Source organism: Danio rerio, chromosome 19 (assembly GCF_052040795.2).
Source record: "Danio rerio strain M-AB ecotype USA chromosome 19, GRCz13ab, whole genome shotgun sequence".
Taxonomy (NCBI): domain Eukaryota; kingdom Metazoa; phylum Chordata; class Actinopteri; order Cypriniformes; family Danionidae; genus Danio; species Danio rerio.
Window position 1 is genome coordinate 23,277,435 of NC_141039.2, and position 13,332 is coordinate 23,290,766.

Sequence of the window (13,332 nt, forward strand, 5' to 3'; positions counted from 1 at the left end):
GAAAGGGGAAATGTCTGGAAAATACCATAATGACTGCACCTTACCTTCGCCTCCGATGAGAGGATAGCCAAGCATAGGGTAATACCAAAAGGTTTTATTTGAAGGTATATAAATACTGAGTCGCGCCAGCTCCGGGCCGCCGCGCCCATTACTCGCGGGCCGATTCTGGCTCGGATGCGGTAGCGTCGGCGCGCGAATGGCCGCCGCATCTGACCCGATTGACATGGGCCGGAACCGGGCAGTGAGTCCACAGGCATCAGCCCGAGTACGGCAGCCGGAGTCTCTGGCAGGCGAGAATCTAGCCGGAACTGGCCAGAGTGTATTTTGCTATCTAGGGTGCGTTGGAGTGCATTGTGAGCACTATCGGACTCAGAGGGGTGCAGCCACGCCCCTGGTGCAGAAGGAACGCGTCCTGTAGTAATTTTTCCCGGTGAAACGAGTGCTTGCAGGATCGGAAAATCCCACATTCAGAGAATCCAGCAAACTTTCTGATCACAGCCTTAGGAGAAATGTTTCCTAACTTAAAAACGCTGGCTGAAGTGGCGCTAGTAAATCCGATCTTTGGTCACGAGAAGTTGACTTTCCGAGGTGAAGACAGTCTCCCTTGATGCGTTTGATTACGCACAGGCAAGACCCTAGTTCAGGTTGACGCAGGAGGAAGATATGAGTTAAGGCAGATAGGAGTTTTTGTTCATTTGTCAAATAAATAAATGAATAATTTAGCCTATATGTTCATCGTGCAACTTCATTATTAAAATATGAATGAAAAAAGCGATTAGAAAATATGCTAATTAATTGACAGTCAATAATAGGTTATATCGGAATTTTTACAACCCTCTCCGTCAAAATGACGGACAATGAGAAAGTCTAACACGACCTCTGGTGTAGGTATATAGGGCAATAATACAACCGACCTTTGAGCAAGCAGAGAGAGGATCACGTGAGCTCTACTGGAGCACCTATTGGCTGTTGTTCAAGAAAGTTGTTCTTCATTTGCAGAAAGTTGAAGGATTCTCAACTATGTTGCGTCGCTCACCATGCCCACCTGGTCACCAACGGTGTCTGTTGCTCGCGTAGATGGAGGTCACCAGAAGTCACTGACTCTCTATTGAAATGAAAGGTTGCTTGTTGATTTGCTGCTGCAAGTTGCCTGTGGTGTGAATGAGGCTTTGAGATGATTCGTAAGAAAAAATCTACCTTCTGCTACTTTTCCAAATGATTAACTAGAAGTCAAGTTATTATTCCTTGCTCTTACACTTAATTACAATTAATTATTTAATTATTGAATTTTGTTTAAATTATTATATATATTTTATAATTATATGTATTTTTATTTTTTATTTTATATATTTTATTATATTATTTTTTTAATTTTATGTCACAACTGGTCACAGTGACTTCATTTTCTTGTATTACACGATTCATAAAATAAATATATGATTATGTAAAATTTGTTACATATTACAATATCAGTATAGTATATTATTTGAATACCTAATAAAACATATATTATATTATATTATATTATATTATATTATATTATATTATATTATATTATATTATATTGTTTTAAAAGCATAATAATTTTTCAAGGTACTTTATTGTTTATTTTATTTCAATATTGTATTTTTAAAATCTGGTCCTTACTTTTGGGCTTTCCATTTTATTGAAAATTTTTTTACAGATTTAGAATTTTAATATCTGCTTTGTTTTCTTACTGTTGTTTTAACTTTATAGTCACAAATAAAAAAAATACATCGGCCATGGCTGCACTTTCTAAGATCAAACTTTAATATACTAGACAGCTCAGCTATCATTCATTCATTCATTCATTCAAACATTCATTCAAACATTCATTCAAACATTCATTCATTCATTCATTCATTCATTCATTCATTCATTCATTCATTCATTCATTCATTTTCTTTTCGGCTTAGTCCCTTTATTAATCCGGGGTGTCCACAGCAGAATGAACCACCAACTTATCCAGCACGTTTTACGCAGTGGATGCCCTTCCAGCTGCAACCCATCTCTGGGAAACATTCACACACACTCATTTACACTCATACATGTCTTTGGACTGTGGGGGAAACCGGAGCACCCGGAGGAAGCCCACACGAATGCGGGGAAAACATGCAATCTCCACACAGAAACGCCAACTGACCCAGCCGAGGCTCGTACCAGTGACCTTCTTGCTGTGAGGCAACTGCACTACCTACTGCGCCACTGCGTCACCCGCTACTCAGCTATCTCCTCCTCATAAAACACTCCTGCTTTCTCTTTCTCCGCATTCCCCCTTACAAAAACCTCTGGGTAAACATTTATTTTTTTTCCCTCCATTGCCACATAATCCGCAGGTCAAGTGTAGTTGCAGGCTAGTATACATCATTAGTGTGAGTAAAACTCAAGTGGGAGAGCGAGCGATGATGGAGCTTTTTCACTTGTAGCCGGTCGGACGTTCCATTTGTCATCCTCGCCGTCTGTAAAGGCAGAAATTAGCCATGGCAGGTCTGGAATAATGTATAGCCCCAGTTGCTGAAATTAACCAATGAATCACCCATTTTGGCTGATTAGGGCCAATATATTCACGCTCTCTCGTGACACGTTTTTTAGTAAAACAGTGTGGTTTATTTAAAAGTTTGCCCCAGTCTCTTGGCCTCTTCCGAAGCGCCTGACAGTAGCACTATGTTGTTGTTGTTGTTATGTTTGGAGGGAAGAGGGAATTGTGGGTAGTTCAATTTGTTGTCAGAAAGAGGGATTATTTATAGATTCATTTACTTCCATTACTTGGGCAGTCAGGACATCATGAGTTGTTAGACCTCTGGAAAATATTTTGTTATAGGAACATAACTCTGCTTTTTAGCCTTCAGCGCAGCATAGAGTGATGGACTGAGCGAAAGAAAGACAGAGAGAGAGAGATAGAAAGAGCGAGGGGGAAGAGAGAAAGAGAGCTTGGCGCATTGTGCCAGAGGCGGCCAGTGTTCTTTACCTCGTCAATAACAAATAGATTTATGACTGATTTGATTCGATCACATGGAGAAAATGGCCCTTTAGTATGACACATTTCTCTCCTTCCGACAGCTGTAGAAGGAGATGAAGCAGGCGGTGTGGGGTGAGCTGGAGTGGGAGGGTTGTTTCTGTTGCTTCTTTCTGCAGGACAACAGCCAAATTTCCTGCATTGCCCCTGTATGTCAGTGAATACAGCTAGGATATTGCATTTGATTATTTCAGTTGGTCAGGGAAACGAAACACGTGAAAAAAAAAAACATAAATATTTCTCTTTTCTCTTCATTCTATAGAGGAATTACCAATCTACATCACGCATGATGTCACAAGGGTTCCCGGTTGCAAAAGCAAACATGTCGTGTTGTGCAGTAGGATGCCAAATTCGAGTCCAAAAATAGAAAACTTAACTTTTACAGTACACCACACTGCTTTTAATGCCAATCGCAGACGTCTTTGGCTAATGGGGAAGCTGAATCGAGTGACGACCTAATTAAAAATATTATACTATGCAGTTCTCATTTTATATTAAGTTTACGCTATGCTGAATCATACACATTACTCATTTTTGATTGCAGCAATGATTTCAGCAAAAACAGTTAATTATGGTTGATTGAACTGCGGACACTGAATGCTAAAAATGAAATTTAAAATTTTAAGTTCACATGCCCTGCTGTACAGGTGCCATTTGCTGTCAGAATGCAGCTTTGCTTGTTGATGATTACCCAGGCCTTGTAGCTCAGTCTTCTTTCCTTGTCTTTGGCTTGGCAGAACCTCGGTTTTAATCACTACATAGTTTTGAATCTGGTAATCATGGAACATTATTTCTTGCACATGACCACACAGAACAAAAATGTAGGCACCCAAAGATTTGTAGGCCTTAAAACATCTCTTATGTGAAATCACTTGGAGTTTCAATGAGATACTTGTATATTTCGAGCTGGCCATTTCGTCTTATCCAATATTCATTGGGAGGGTGCTATCGCAAATGGACCTGTCAGACAAATGCCCGTAATGTTAATTTTGACATTATATTATATATATATATATATATATATATATATATATATATATATATATATATATATATATATATATATATATATATATATATATATATATATATAATATGTAATCAATATAACTTATCTCTAGGACAACAATAAACTCAGTACTGCATCAGATGTCATTCGCTTGCTGTAAATGCTAGTGTTCCCGTTTTTTTTTTTTTTTCTGCAACCTCGCTGTTTACAAACATGGTAATTTGTCTATTGGTACCAAAAACAAAACTCATCTGTTATGGCGTTACTAATATTAGACCCCATTCGGTTGACCAATCGGCAAAAAAGGGAACCCCTACACGTCACATTTTTGTTTTTTGATTGTTTTTATTTTCTGTTTTGAGTTGATTTAAAACAGGATAACAGATGAGTATTTGTTTTTGATGTCAATAAAATAAAGGTATATTTACATTTTTTTTTTTTTCCTGTTTTGTTTCTCAGACCAAATAAAATAATCAAATAATTGGATGATACATGAACCCACTAGTCATGAATAACTCATCTCAGTCAACATTTATGTATTTACTAGATTAGCTAGCATACTATGTTAGGTGTGCAATCTGCAACAATGACAATGACACAAATCTTAAAAATAAAGCTTTATTTTGGACTCTTTTCAATAAAAGCCGCCTTTCCACTGCACACGACATTTGGACACGACTGTCAGAATACATCCATTTGTGGCAGTCACATAGAATTTTCAGTTCTGACGGGCACCATGGGAGAGAAGCTGTTCTCACAGTGTCCGAAATAAAGTAGTGCAAAAGCAAGAGCCAGCATTCTCTGTGCATTCACTGTGGTTGAATGAATAAATGAATACTAAAAACTCAAGTAACTAAAAAAAATTGGAGACAACACAAAAATAATATATTTTATTACTTTATTACATAGATTTATGAATAGAAATGTTTTATATATATATATATATATATATATATATATATATATATATATATATATATAGAGAGAGAGAGAGAGAGAGAGAGAGAGAGAGAGAGAGAGAGAGAGAGAGAGAGAGACAGAGAGAGAGAGACAGAGAGAGAGAAAGAGAGAGAGAGACTTTTTCTGATTCCAAAAATAACCCAAAAAAAAATACTATTTCTCAACACTGGAATACATCACATCCGGTTGGCCGGTCGCATACGCTATAGTTGCAGGAGTTCAAATATTTCAACAGATCCGAAGTTCAATTCGGATCCGAATTTTCAGCATACGGAGATGATCAGAACTCTGACAGCTCCCGAACTACTCTCCATTGGAAATGAAAGACTTCCTGTCTGTCGCTTGTCATTTGTCGTGTGCAGTGGAAAGGAGGCTTAAGATCTAAAACGGTAGAGATTATGCCCAAGTAAGTTTGTATAACTCTTATTTTTATCCACGTTCTTACTGTCTTTCAGATTTCTCTCCCCAGAGCATCTGACATCATGTACCTCGCACATAGGACATGCGTTAAGGCTTCCCCTATCATAATACACCTAAAACATGGATTGCCATAAAACTCTGAAGCATTTTCTCTTGTTAATTGCAAGGAAAGTGTTAAACAAAATAATTTGATTTGACGCACATCATAATACCAACCTTACAAAGCACAAATAATGTCCTTTAATTCGCTCATGTTCAGCGGCTGTCATCCTTGAACCAATCTCATCTCGATTTGTCTTTTCCATTGCTCAGTTTGCTCTAACTTTCTTTTTCAGTCTGAAGTGTGTTAAACGCGTAAAACGCCAATTCGCACCACAGGATGTCTATATCTCACATTTGCTATGACTTCACATGTAAATCACCTGCGATTCATCTGCGTCTGCTTGTAAAACTGAAACCTGCATGTAATGATTGCAAGGGTACAGGTGAGATGTCATTTTTCGAGAGACATTCAAATACATCATGCGCGCTGCCAATGCAACGTCTTTAAGTCATGTGAAACAATTCAATGCAAACTGAAATAAATATAATTTTATTATATGGTTTGAAGTTTGATGTTTTATGAAATTATTTATATTTTTGTAATTATTTTGTGTTGAATTATTATTATTTTTTTTTACTTTTTGTTGATTTTCCGCTTGATTCAGCGATCGTGGAATCATAAAAACTAGGGGTTCTGATTAAGAAGTTATTATTTAGAAACACTGAAAAAATATGCCAGTAGATGTAATGGTAAAAACTGTAAAACAAAATTGCTGATTCATGGTTAGCAGTAAGTTTCCTTGAAGTCCGCATGAACTGCTGAGGCTTTTAATTTCAGTATGTTTTTGTTCTTCCAACTGATGGAATATTGAGTAGAGGGCAGAGCTTTCTTTTTAACCATCATTCCTTCATATCAAACTAACTGTAAGAGGGATGTTTAGGATGTTATGCCTGAGGCTACAGCTACACTAATCCAGATAAATTTGGAAATGGTCTAAAACACTCCATGCCCACACTATTGTTTTCAATTCCTTCCATCATCCACACTAAAACGCTTTTGTTTAGTACTGCATATGAACACAGACAGGAGACACTTTTATCTGCATCATATCCACATGCCATTTATTTACATTTAGCTGTCTGAAACGTTGCGGCAAAATGTTGCAACTGTCATCTGCTTCAGCCGCTGAACAATAGCTCACAGTAAACATTTCATGTTCTTTAAAGAAATACAATATGGATCAATATGTACAAATTGACATTAATCTTTAATAAAGCTGTCAAAACAGACAGCATCCAAAACCCTGTCGTCCATCATGTTAGCTGAATGCACAATTGTTTAATATGTTTTTGTATTATAAAAATGCCATCTCGGTGTGGACAGGAGGCCAAAACAGAGAGAAAAACAGCCGTTTTTAAGTGAAAATGTGTTAAGGCTGAAGTATACTTCTGCATCGAGTAATCGCCTTGACCCACGGCGCATGCCTTTCGCGTAGCCATGCATTTACACTACAATATTGTTTTTGTGTTGCTTAGCAGTAACACTTATAGCAATAACACTGTAGCTGGCAGCTGGGTGTTAGGTTCCTCTGTGTCAAGTTTCTCCGGGGGTGTTTTTCACAGTACAAGTATCTTAAACTCACTCATTCAGAGTGAAACCATAAAGTAAATACAAAACCAACAGGATGCGACACTTCTTAAACACTCACTCCAACGGGCTCGTGGCTCTACCGTGGCTCTTGGCCCCACCCAAAATTGTCAACGCAATTAAGCTGACCAATCAGAGTTTGTGTTACGCATTGTCATAATGTGTAGTTCCATTTTTTGAGAAGTGCACAAAACCCATTGGCCTTCGATTGTTTTTGTCTATGTAACAATGGTACAATGTAGATGTTAGTTCTTAAAAACTTTGGTGTATTAAAACTGCATACATTAATTAAATCTGTATTTTCCCTATTTAAAAAATTGTATGGTTTCAGCATTTTATGCAATATATTCAAAATATATTGAAATATGAACAGAACTGGGACGAAAGATATCTAAAAGCTTTAAACATTAGACTTAATATCAAAAGGTGCCACCATAAGAATGACAACATGCTTGTTTTTTTGTTTTTTTTTGTTTTTTTAACATAGTCATATTTTAGCCCAATTTTTGCTTCAATGAAGTCACGTCACCCATATGTGTTCGATGGAATAATTCTTAGATTCTGTTTTCACACAACTTGTTGAATTTCAAGCCAATACATGTATATTGTGTAGGCATAAATACATACAGTTTAAGTCAGAATTATTAGCGAGACCACAAAATGAGATTTTTGTCCTTTTTTATATTTCCTAAATTGTTTAACAGAGCAAGAACATTTTCACAGTATGTCTAATAATTTTTAAATTACCTATTTGTTTTATTCCGGCTAGAATAAAAGCTTTTTTTTAAAAAAAAAAATTTAAATTCCTTTTAAGGTCAAAATTATTAGCCCCTAGTCTACAGAACAAACCATCGTTTTACAATAACTTGCCTAATTACCCTAACCTGCCCAGGTTAGGGTAATTAATCTTTGATGATATTCAATTCTTTGAGTAAATTACTTTTTACTATCTATCAATTCAATGATGATATCTTTGCTATCATCATGACAAAGATAAAATAAATCAGGTATTAGAAATGAGTTATTAAAACTCACAGCGCCCAAGTATGTTTGGTGGTGACACATGAATAATACTATTACTATCATCCTTTTACACTTTTTTGTATCAGTCAAGGAAAGTCAAACATTCTAAATCGATTAAGCAGTGGAAAATCTTCTCTCGCTCTGCACGTTTCCTACTGCTGGTTCTGTGTGCATGAGAACTGTCAACACTAACACAGACAGTGACGTGCTCTGCAGACCCACAGAGATGCGCCTTTTTTGCCGAAATGCATCCAACCGTAGTTTCTGAATTTCTTAAAATGTCCGGGATTCGGGTTTTACTTTCGCTTTCTAAAGTTGCCGTTATTTAAAAGTTTTTTAGCATTAACTTTTCGCAGCTGACTGCACGTGCACAGCCACGAGAGAAACATTAAATGATTAATCATTTAATAAACGACTCAGATAATCTTTACTATACTCGGACATAACAAAATATACTGGCTGCAAAATATTTGTACCATTAGAAATGGCTAATCAACTAATATGCCTTAATTAAATATTTCAGGCCTACACTTTTTATTCTAGTTATTATAATTTTTTAGCATTAATGTCTATTTTTATTCCTATTTTCTGGTATTTATTTCCCATTTGCAGTATTACTTCAAGTAAACCTGTGGGAAGCATTGTATATGCATATATACAAGTGCATCAGGGCAGTCTTTAAGTTCAGACTGCTGTATACATCTTTAAGTTCAGATGAAATGGCAGTGTGAAAGCTAAAGTAAGTGATTTACTATGAGTCATCTTCCTTTTTGGTCTAGACCAAATGAGCTAACAGGGCCAGTTTTAAAGTTGTATTTTTAGTTTACTATAATAACCCTGCAGCATTCACAACTTTCACAGGTTGCATACTGAACTGAAATACACTTTCTTTCTTACACACAAAAATATATGTTTTATTGTCATCAAAGATCTTTTGACATTCCTAGAATCCTTTTATACCACACAAGCTGAGAGGTCATCATGTTAAAATTATGAAGAACAGAATGGCAAAACTAATGTTTGGCAGCTCTTTACAAGTCGAAGTGCTTTAGTTATTAAGAACTGGTGTTTGCTTTTTTTTTTTTTTTTTTAGAAAAGTCCAGGTCAAAGAAGAACCAGGGCATAGGTCAATGGCATTGTTGAGGGTTCATGGTCAGTGTTCTTCTTTGAAGTTACTTCATACAGTTTAAGAACATAAGGTGCAGCTGGAGTTCACGTAAAGCTGTCTAAAAACTCAATGTATTTGATTTATAGCCAAAGCCTACTGTACATACATATCCACAAAACTCAAACTGCTCTTTTGCTGAGTTGAAAGCTGTGGTATTTCCTTCAGGACATGCAAATGGAGAATTCCTCAGTGTTATGAGAGCGCATCAAGCAGGGAAAGGTCAAAACTGTCAATTTAGAACCAGATGCGATGATCTGTTCACTTATTTACTGTTTCCACGACACATGTAAGCACTAGGGTGGAATGAAATGCTGCAAAGTTTGGCATGGTCGCAAAAAGATTTGTCGCATTTTTCTTAATCTCCCGTATCCGCCGTCTCCGTGTAATTCATTCAGCCCTTGCAATTTCCAAATATGACTAGATCGTATTTCCTCAGGGCTTTGCCACTTACAACGTTCACCTACACCTCATTATGGACAATTGTGGGCTGAGCATTACAATTCTCCAAACATATTGCCTACGTTTTAAGAATAACACAAGACCGCTCGACAGCGGCCGGAAAAGAAAAGGCGTTTGCTGCAGTGAAGCGGGGATTTGTGCTCGGCTTATCCGTGGAGTATTCTGAAAGGGCTTTTAATAACCGGCATCGGCCAGCAATTAGAGAAAGAGAGAGTGTGTAAATTGATTAATGAGAGGGAGAGAAAGACGAATGCTAATTCAGGCCTGTAGGAAATCAATGCGGCTGGAACAGGGCAGGGAAACAAAAGAAGCCTTGAAGAGCCGTGCCGAAGACACCGTGGTAATTTCATTTTGATCATGAAACAATGATACTGAGGGTCCGTCATTTGTATGTTTCTGCGACGATTATATTAAACACAATGGTACTTTGTGAGAACTCACGACTGGACTCTAATTCTAATATAATACTGTCATTTCACAACACGCCAATAGGACGGCACGCCTCTATAGCCATCACTTTGGGGTCAGTCACGACGTGTATAATTTCTTTTGAAGCTTCTGTGTAATTAGCGCAAAGCAAAGGAGAGAAGACAAAATGGCTCCCGCCCTTAATCGGGTTTAGAGACGGCGCTCGTTATTCAGCCTCTGTATTTCCACAGAGCCAATCAGACGCTTCATGTGACTGCAGCGAATCCCTACACAGGCACAAAGACCAGCTCAAGTTATGGCATGTTCTGAGGACCGTGGCTCATAAATATTGGTTTTGTACAAGACAGAGATGATTTTATCTGTTTAAATGAACATGTTGAGTTTATGATGACTTCATGAAGAAGCAGGTGACCTCGTAGACCTGTCACAATTTCCATCAAATGTAAATGAAGGCATTCAAATATGTGTTTTAAAAAAGAATGACCTTTCAAATGAATCACTAAAACAGTCATTTAGATTTTTTAAGCTACATTTATAGCCCTTGTTTGATTTTTGATAAGAAAGAGTTCTTTCTTTCTTTCTTTCTTTCTTTGGACATTCTCATCCCTCAGATCATTTGATTGGTCGAAATAATATTTAATTTGTATATACAGTACACTCACCGGCCACTTTATTAGGTACACCTTACTAGTACCCCTTTGGCCTTCAGAACTGCCTTAGTGTGCACTCACACTGAAATCGGCGAGAGCGTCAAAGTAGCCGGAAATCATTCATTTTCAATGGGACGTGGCGAAGATAAGCAACAAAGAGCAGCATGACACATCTTCGCTGGTCTAGGTGTCGAGGAGAGTTGAAATCAAGTCAACTTTATGCCAATGAGCTATGACACGGTTCACCGGCAAGCAGTTGAAATGTAGAAGTCCATTGCTTGAGAGGAGTCCAGAGAATACAGTCCTGTGAACTTTGGTTCCGACCACAGTTGTTTCCAATGGTTTGATTATTGCGGTCGCCGGATTTCCAATTATTTACAATGTTTTCTTACAGCAACATTTATTAAAAAGTTACTGCCAAGTTATGATGTGCATTAATTTTATAGATTTTTTTCTTTAAAAAAGAGAATATCATGCGAAAATACAAAACAGTATTGCTGCTTCAGAATATTTCAAACGCATGGACACATTTTGAGTAAATAGAGCAGAGCCACACCACATGCAACTTGATCCTACATTGTTAAATGAATTTGATAAAAAAGTGAGCTACAATTAAATACAAGATAATTGTAGCGAATTTTGACGCTCTCGCCGCTGGAGCTAAAGGCAGACAGCGTTGTCGTCAAGGCGGCCAGAGTGACCTTTGACGCTCTCGCTGTTTAAGGTGTGAACGCACAGTAAATCTTTTGTCGCATAGATTCAACAAGTTATTGTTTATATTCCTCAGAGATTTTGGTCTATATTGATATGATAGCATCACACCAACAACCATGTCATATTCAAAATCACTTAAATCCCCTTTCTTTCCCATTCTAATGCTCGATTTGAACTGCAACAGATTGTCTTGACCATGTCTAAATGTATTAAATTGCTGCCATATGATTGGCTCATTAGAATTTGTGTTAACGAGCAGTTGGACAGGTGTTCCAAAAAAACTGGCCAGTGAGTATATAAATCAGATACCAAAAGTTTGTGCAACACATTGAATACTTCTATTTTGGTACTGAGATTTAATGTTGCTTAGGAAAACATTAAATAAACTTCTGCCGTTTTTTAGCTGCGAAACTGTGAATTAAAGTATTAACCGATCTGTAAAATGTCTACCAATAAAAATGTAATTTTCTTGCAAAGAAATCGCTCAAACAAACATTTTTTTTTTCATTTTATAGAACTTCTTTATTCCAATGTAGTATAATAAAGCAACTCAATATATTAAAAATGTGATAAGCTATCTTGTGGTACCAGTTTGACAAACAGTATGACCTGCTGACCTTGGCTGCCCTTCAGTTTTTTTTGTGCTATTTTATACAATGTAAAAATGCTGGGTTCCACACAATTGATATGTGTTTGGACAACATGAATTAGGTTAATTTAGTTTTTACAAATCTAAGTGGATTAAACAAAAAACAATTAAGTTGTAGTTTGAACAAACAGCAAACATATAACACATACATTTAATTCAGTTGTACATCACTGCATTCTATATTCCAAACTTAAAAATGTCTGCTATGCTTCATTCAGCACAAGCTGTGTGGCAGGAGTCAGATTTCCCTGATCGCATGACAACAGAAATGAGAGACGACTGTTACGGCCATGGTGGAGGATTTGATGGATGACAGATCTTGACCATCTTGAACAAATCTTATCTTGTAAAATGTGCAGTCAGTATCGCCGCATGATCACCAGATTGAACACCAAAGTAAAGCTAAAATGCACATTTAAATTTTTCAGCATGTAGCATTTGGACTGTGGCTTCCTCAAGACATTTTAACCCAAGACATGTCACTTGTATGGTTTGGAATGGGGAAAAGTTGAATGGTCAATATGGCAAATGAAGCTTTACCTTCTAATACAAGAGCCAATCATTGATCGCTAATAGACAGAGAGTTCTTTGGGGGAGGGGCTCGGACCAGACGTGAGTTTCTGCAGATTTTGTGTTTAGAAATAAAACTAAAGAGACAGCTATTGTTTAATTTTATTGTTGATTCCTAATTTAAAATTGAATCGTAAGCTTGACAAGCAGTTTTGAAGAATTTAATGTTTCCCTATTCAAACAGAACTCCCGAGCATATGGCCTGAGAGGCGTTTTAAAGATGGCTTCCATGTGAAATGACTTGCCTCAAAGGGACTTTGTCATTGAAAACTGGCTGTTTCTCAATTCCAAGATTGCAGAGAAAGTACTCGTGTTCTTGTAGAGACTGATCTTGCCAGGTCACCTCGGAAGACTGAACTCAGGAGACCGTGAAAACAGAATGTGTCTTCTAAAAAATTAGATGTTGCAGTCTTCCTGATGGTCACATGACCTGCATGTGTTTTTAACAAAAAATTATTTTAACATTACAGGATTCATACAACGATTTATTGTTTTTCCCCCTTTTCAATTATATATATATATATATATATTTATATATATATATATATATATAT

At 36.9% G+C, this 13,332-nt stretch overlaps 1 protein-coding gene across 5 annotated transcripts in view; it reads left to right on the forward strand.

The window, feature by feature from the left end:
• Nucleotides 1-13,332, forward strand: part of LOC147832543 (uncharacterized) — a 442,200-nt gene that overhangs the window by 365,838 nt on the left and 63,030 nt on the right. The window lies entirely within an intron of this gene.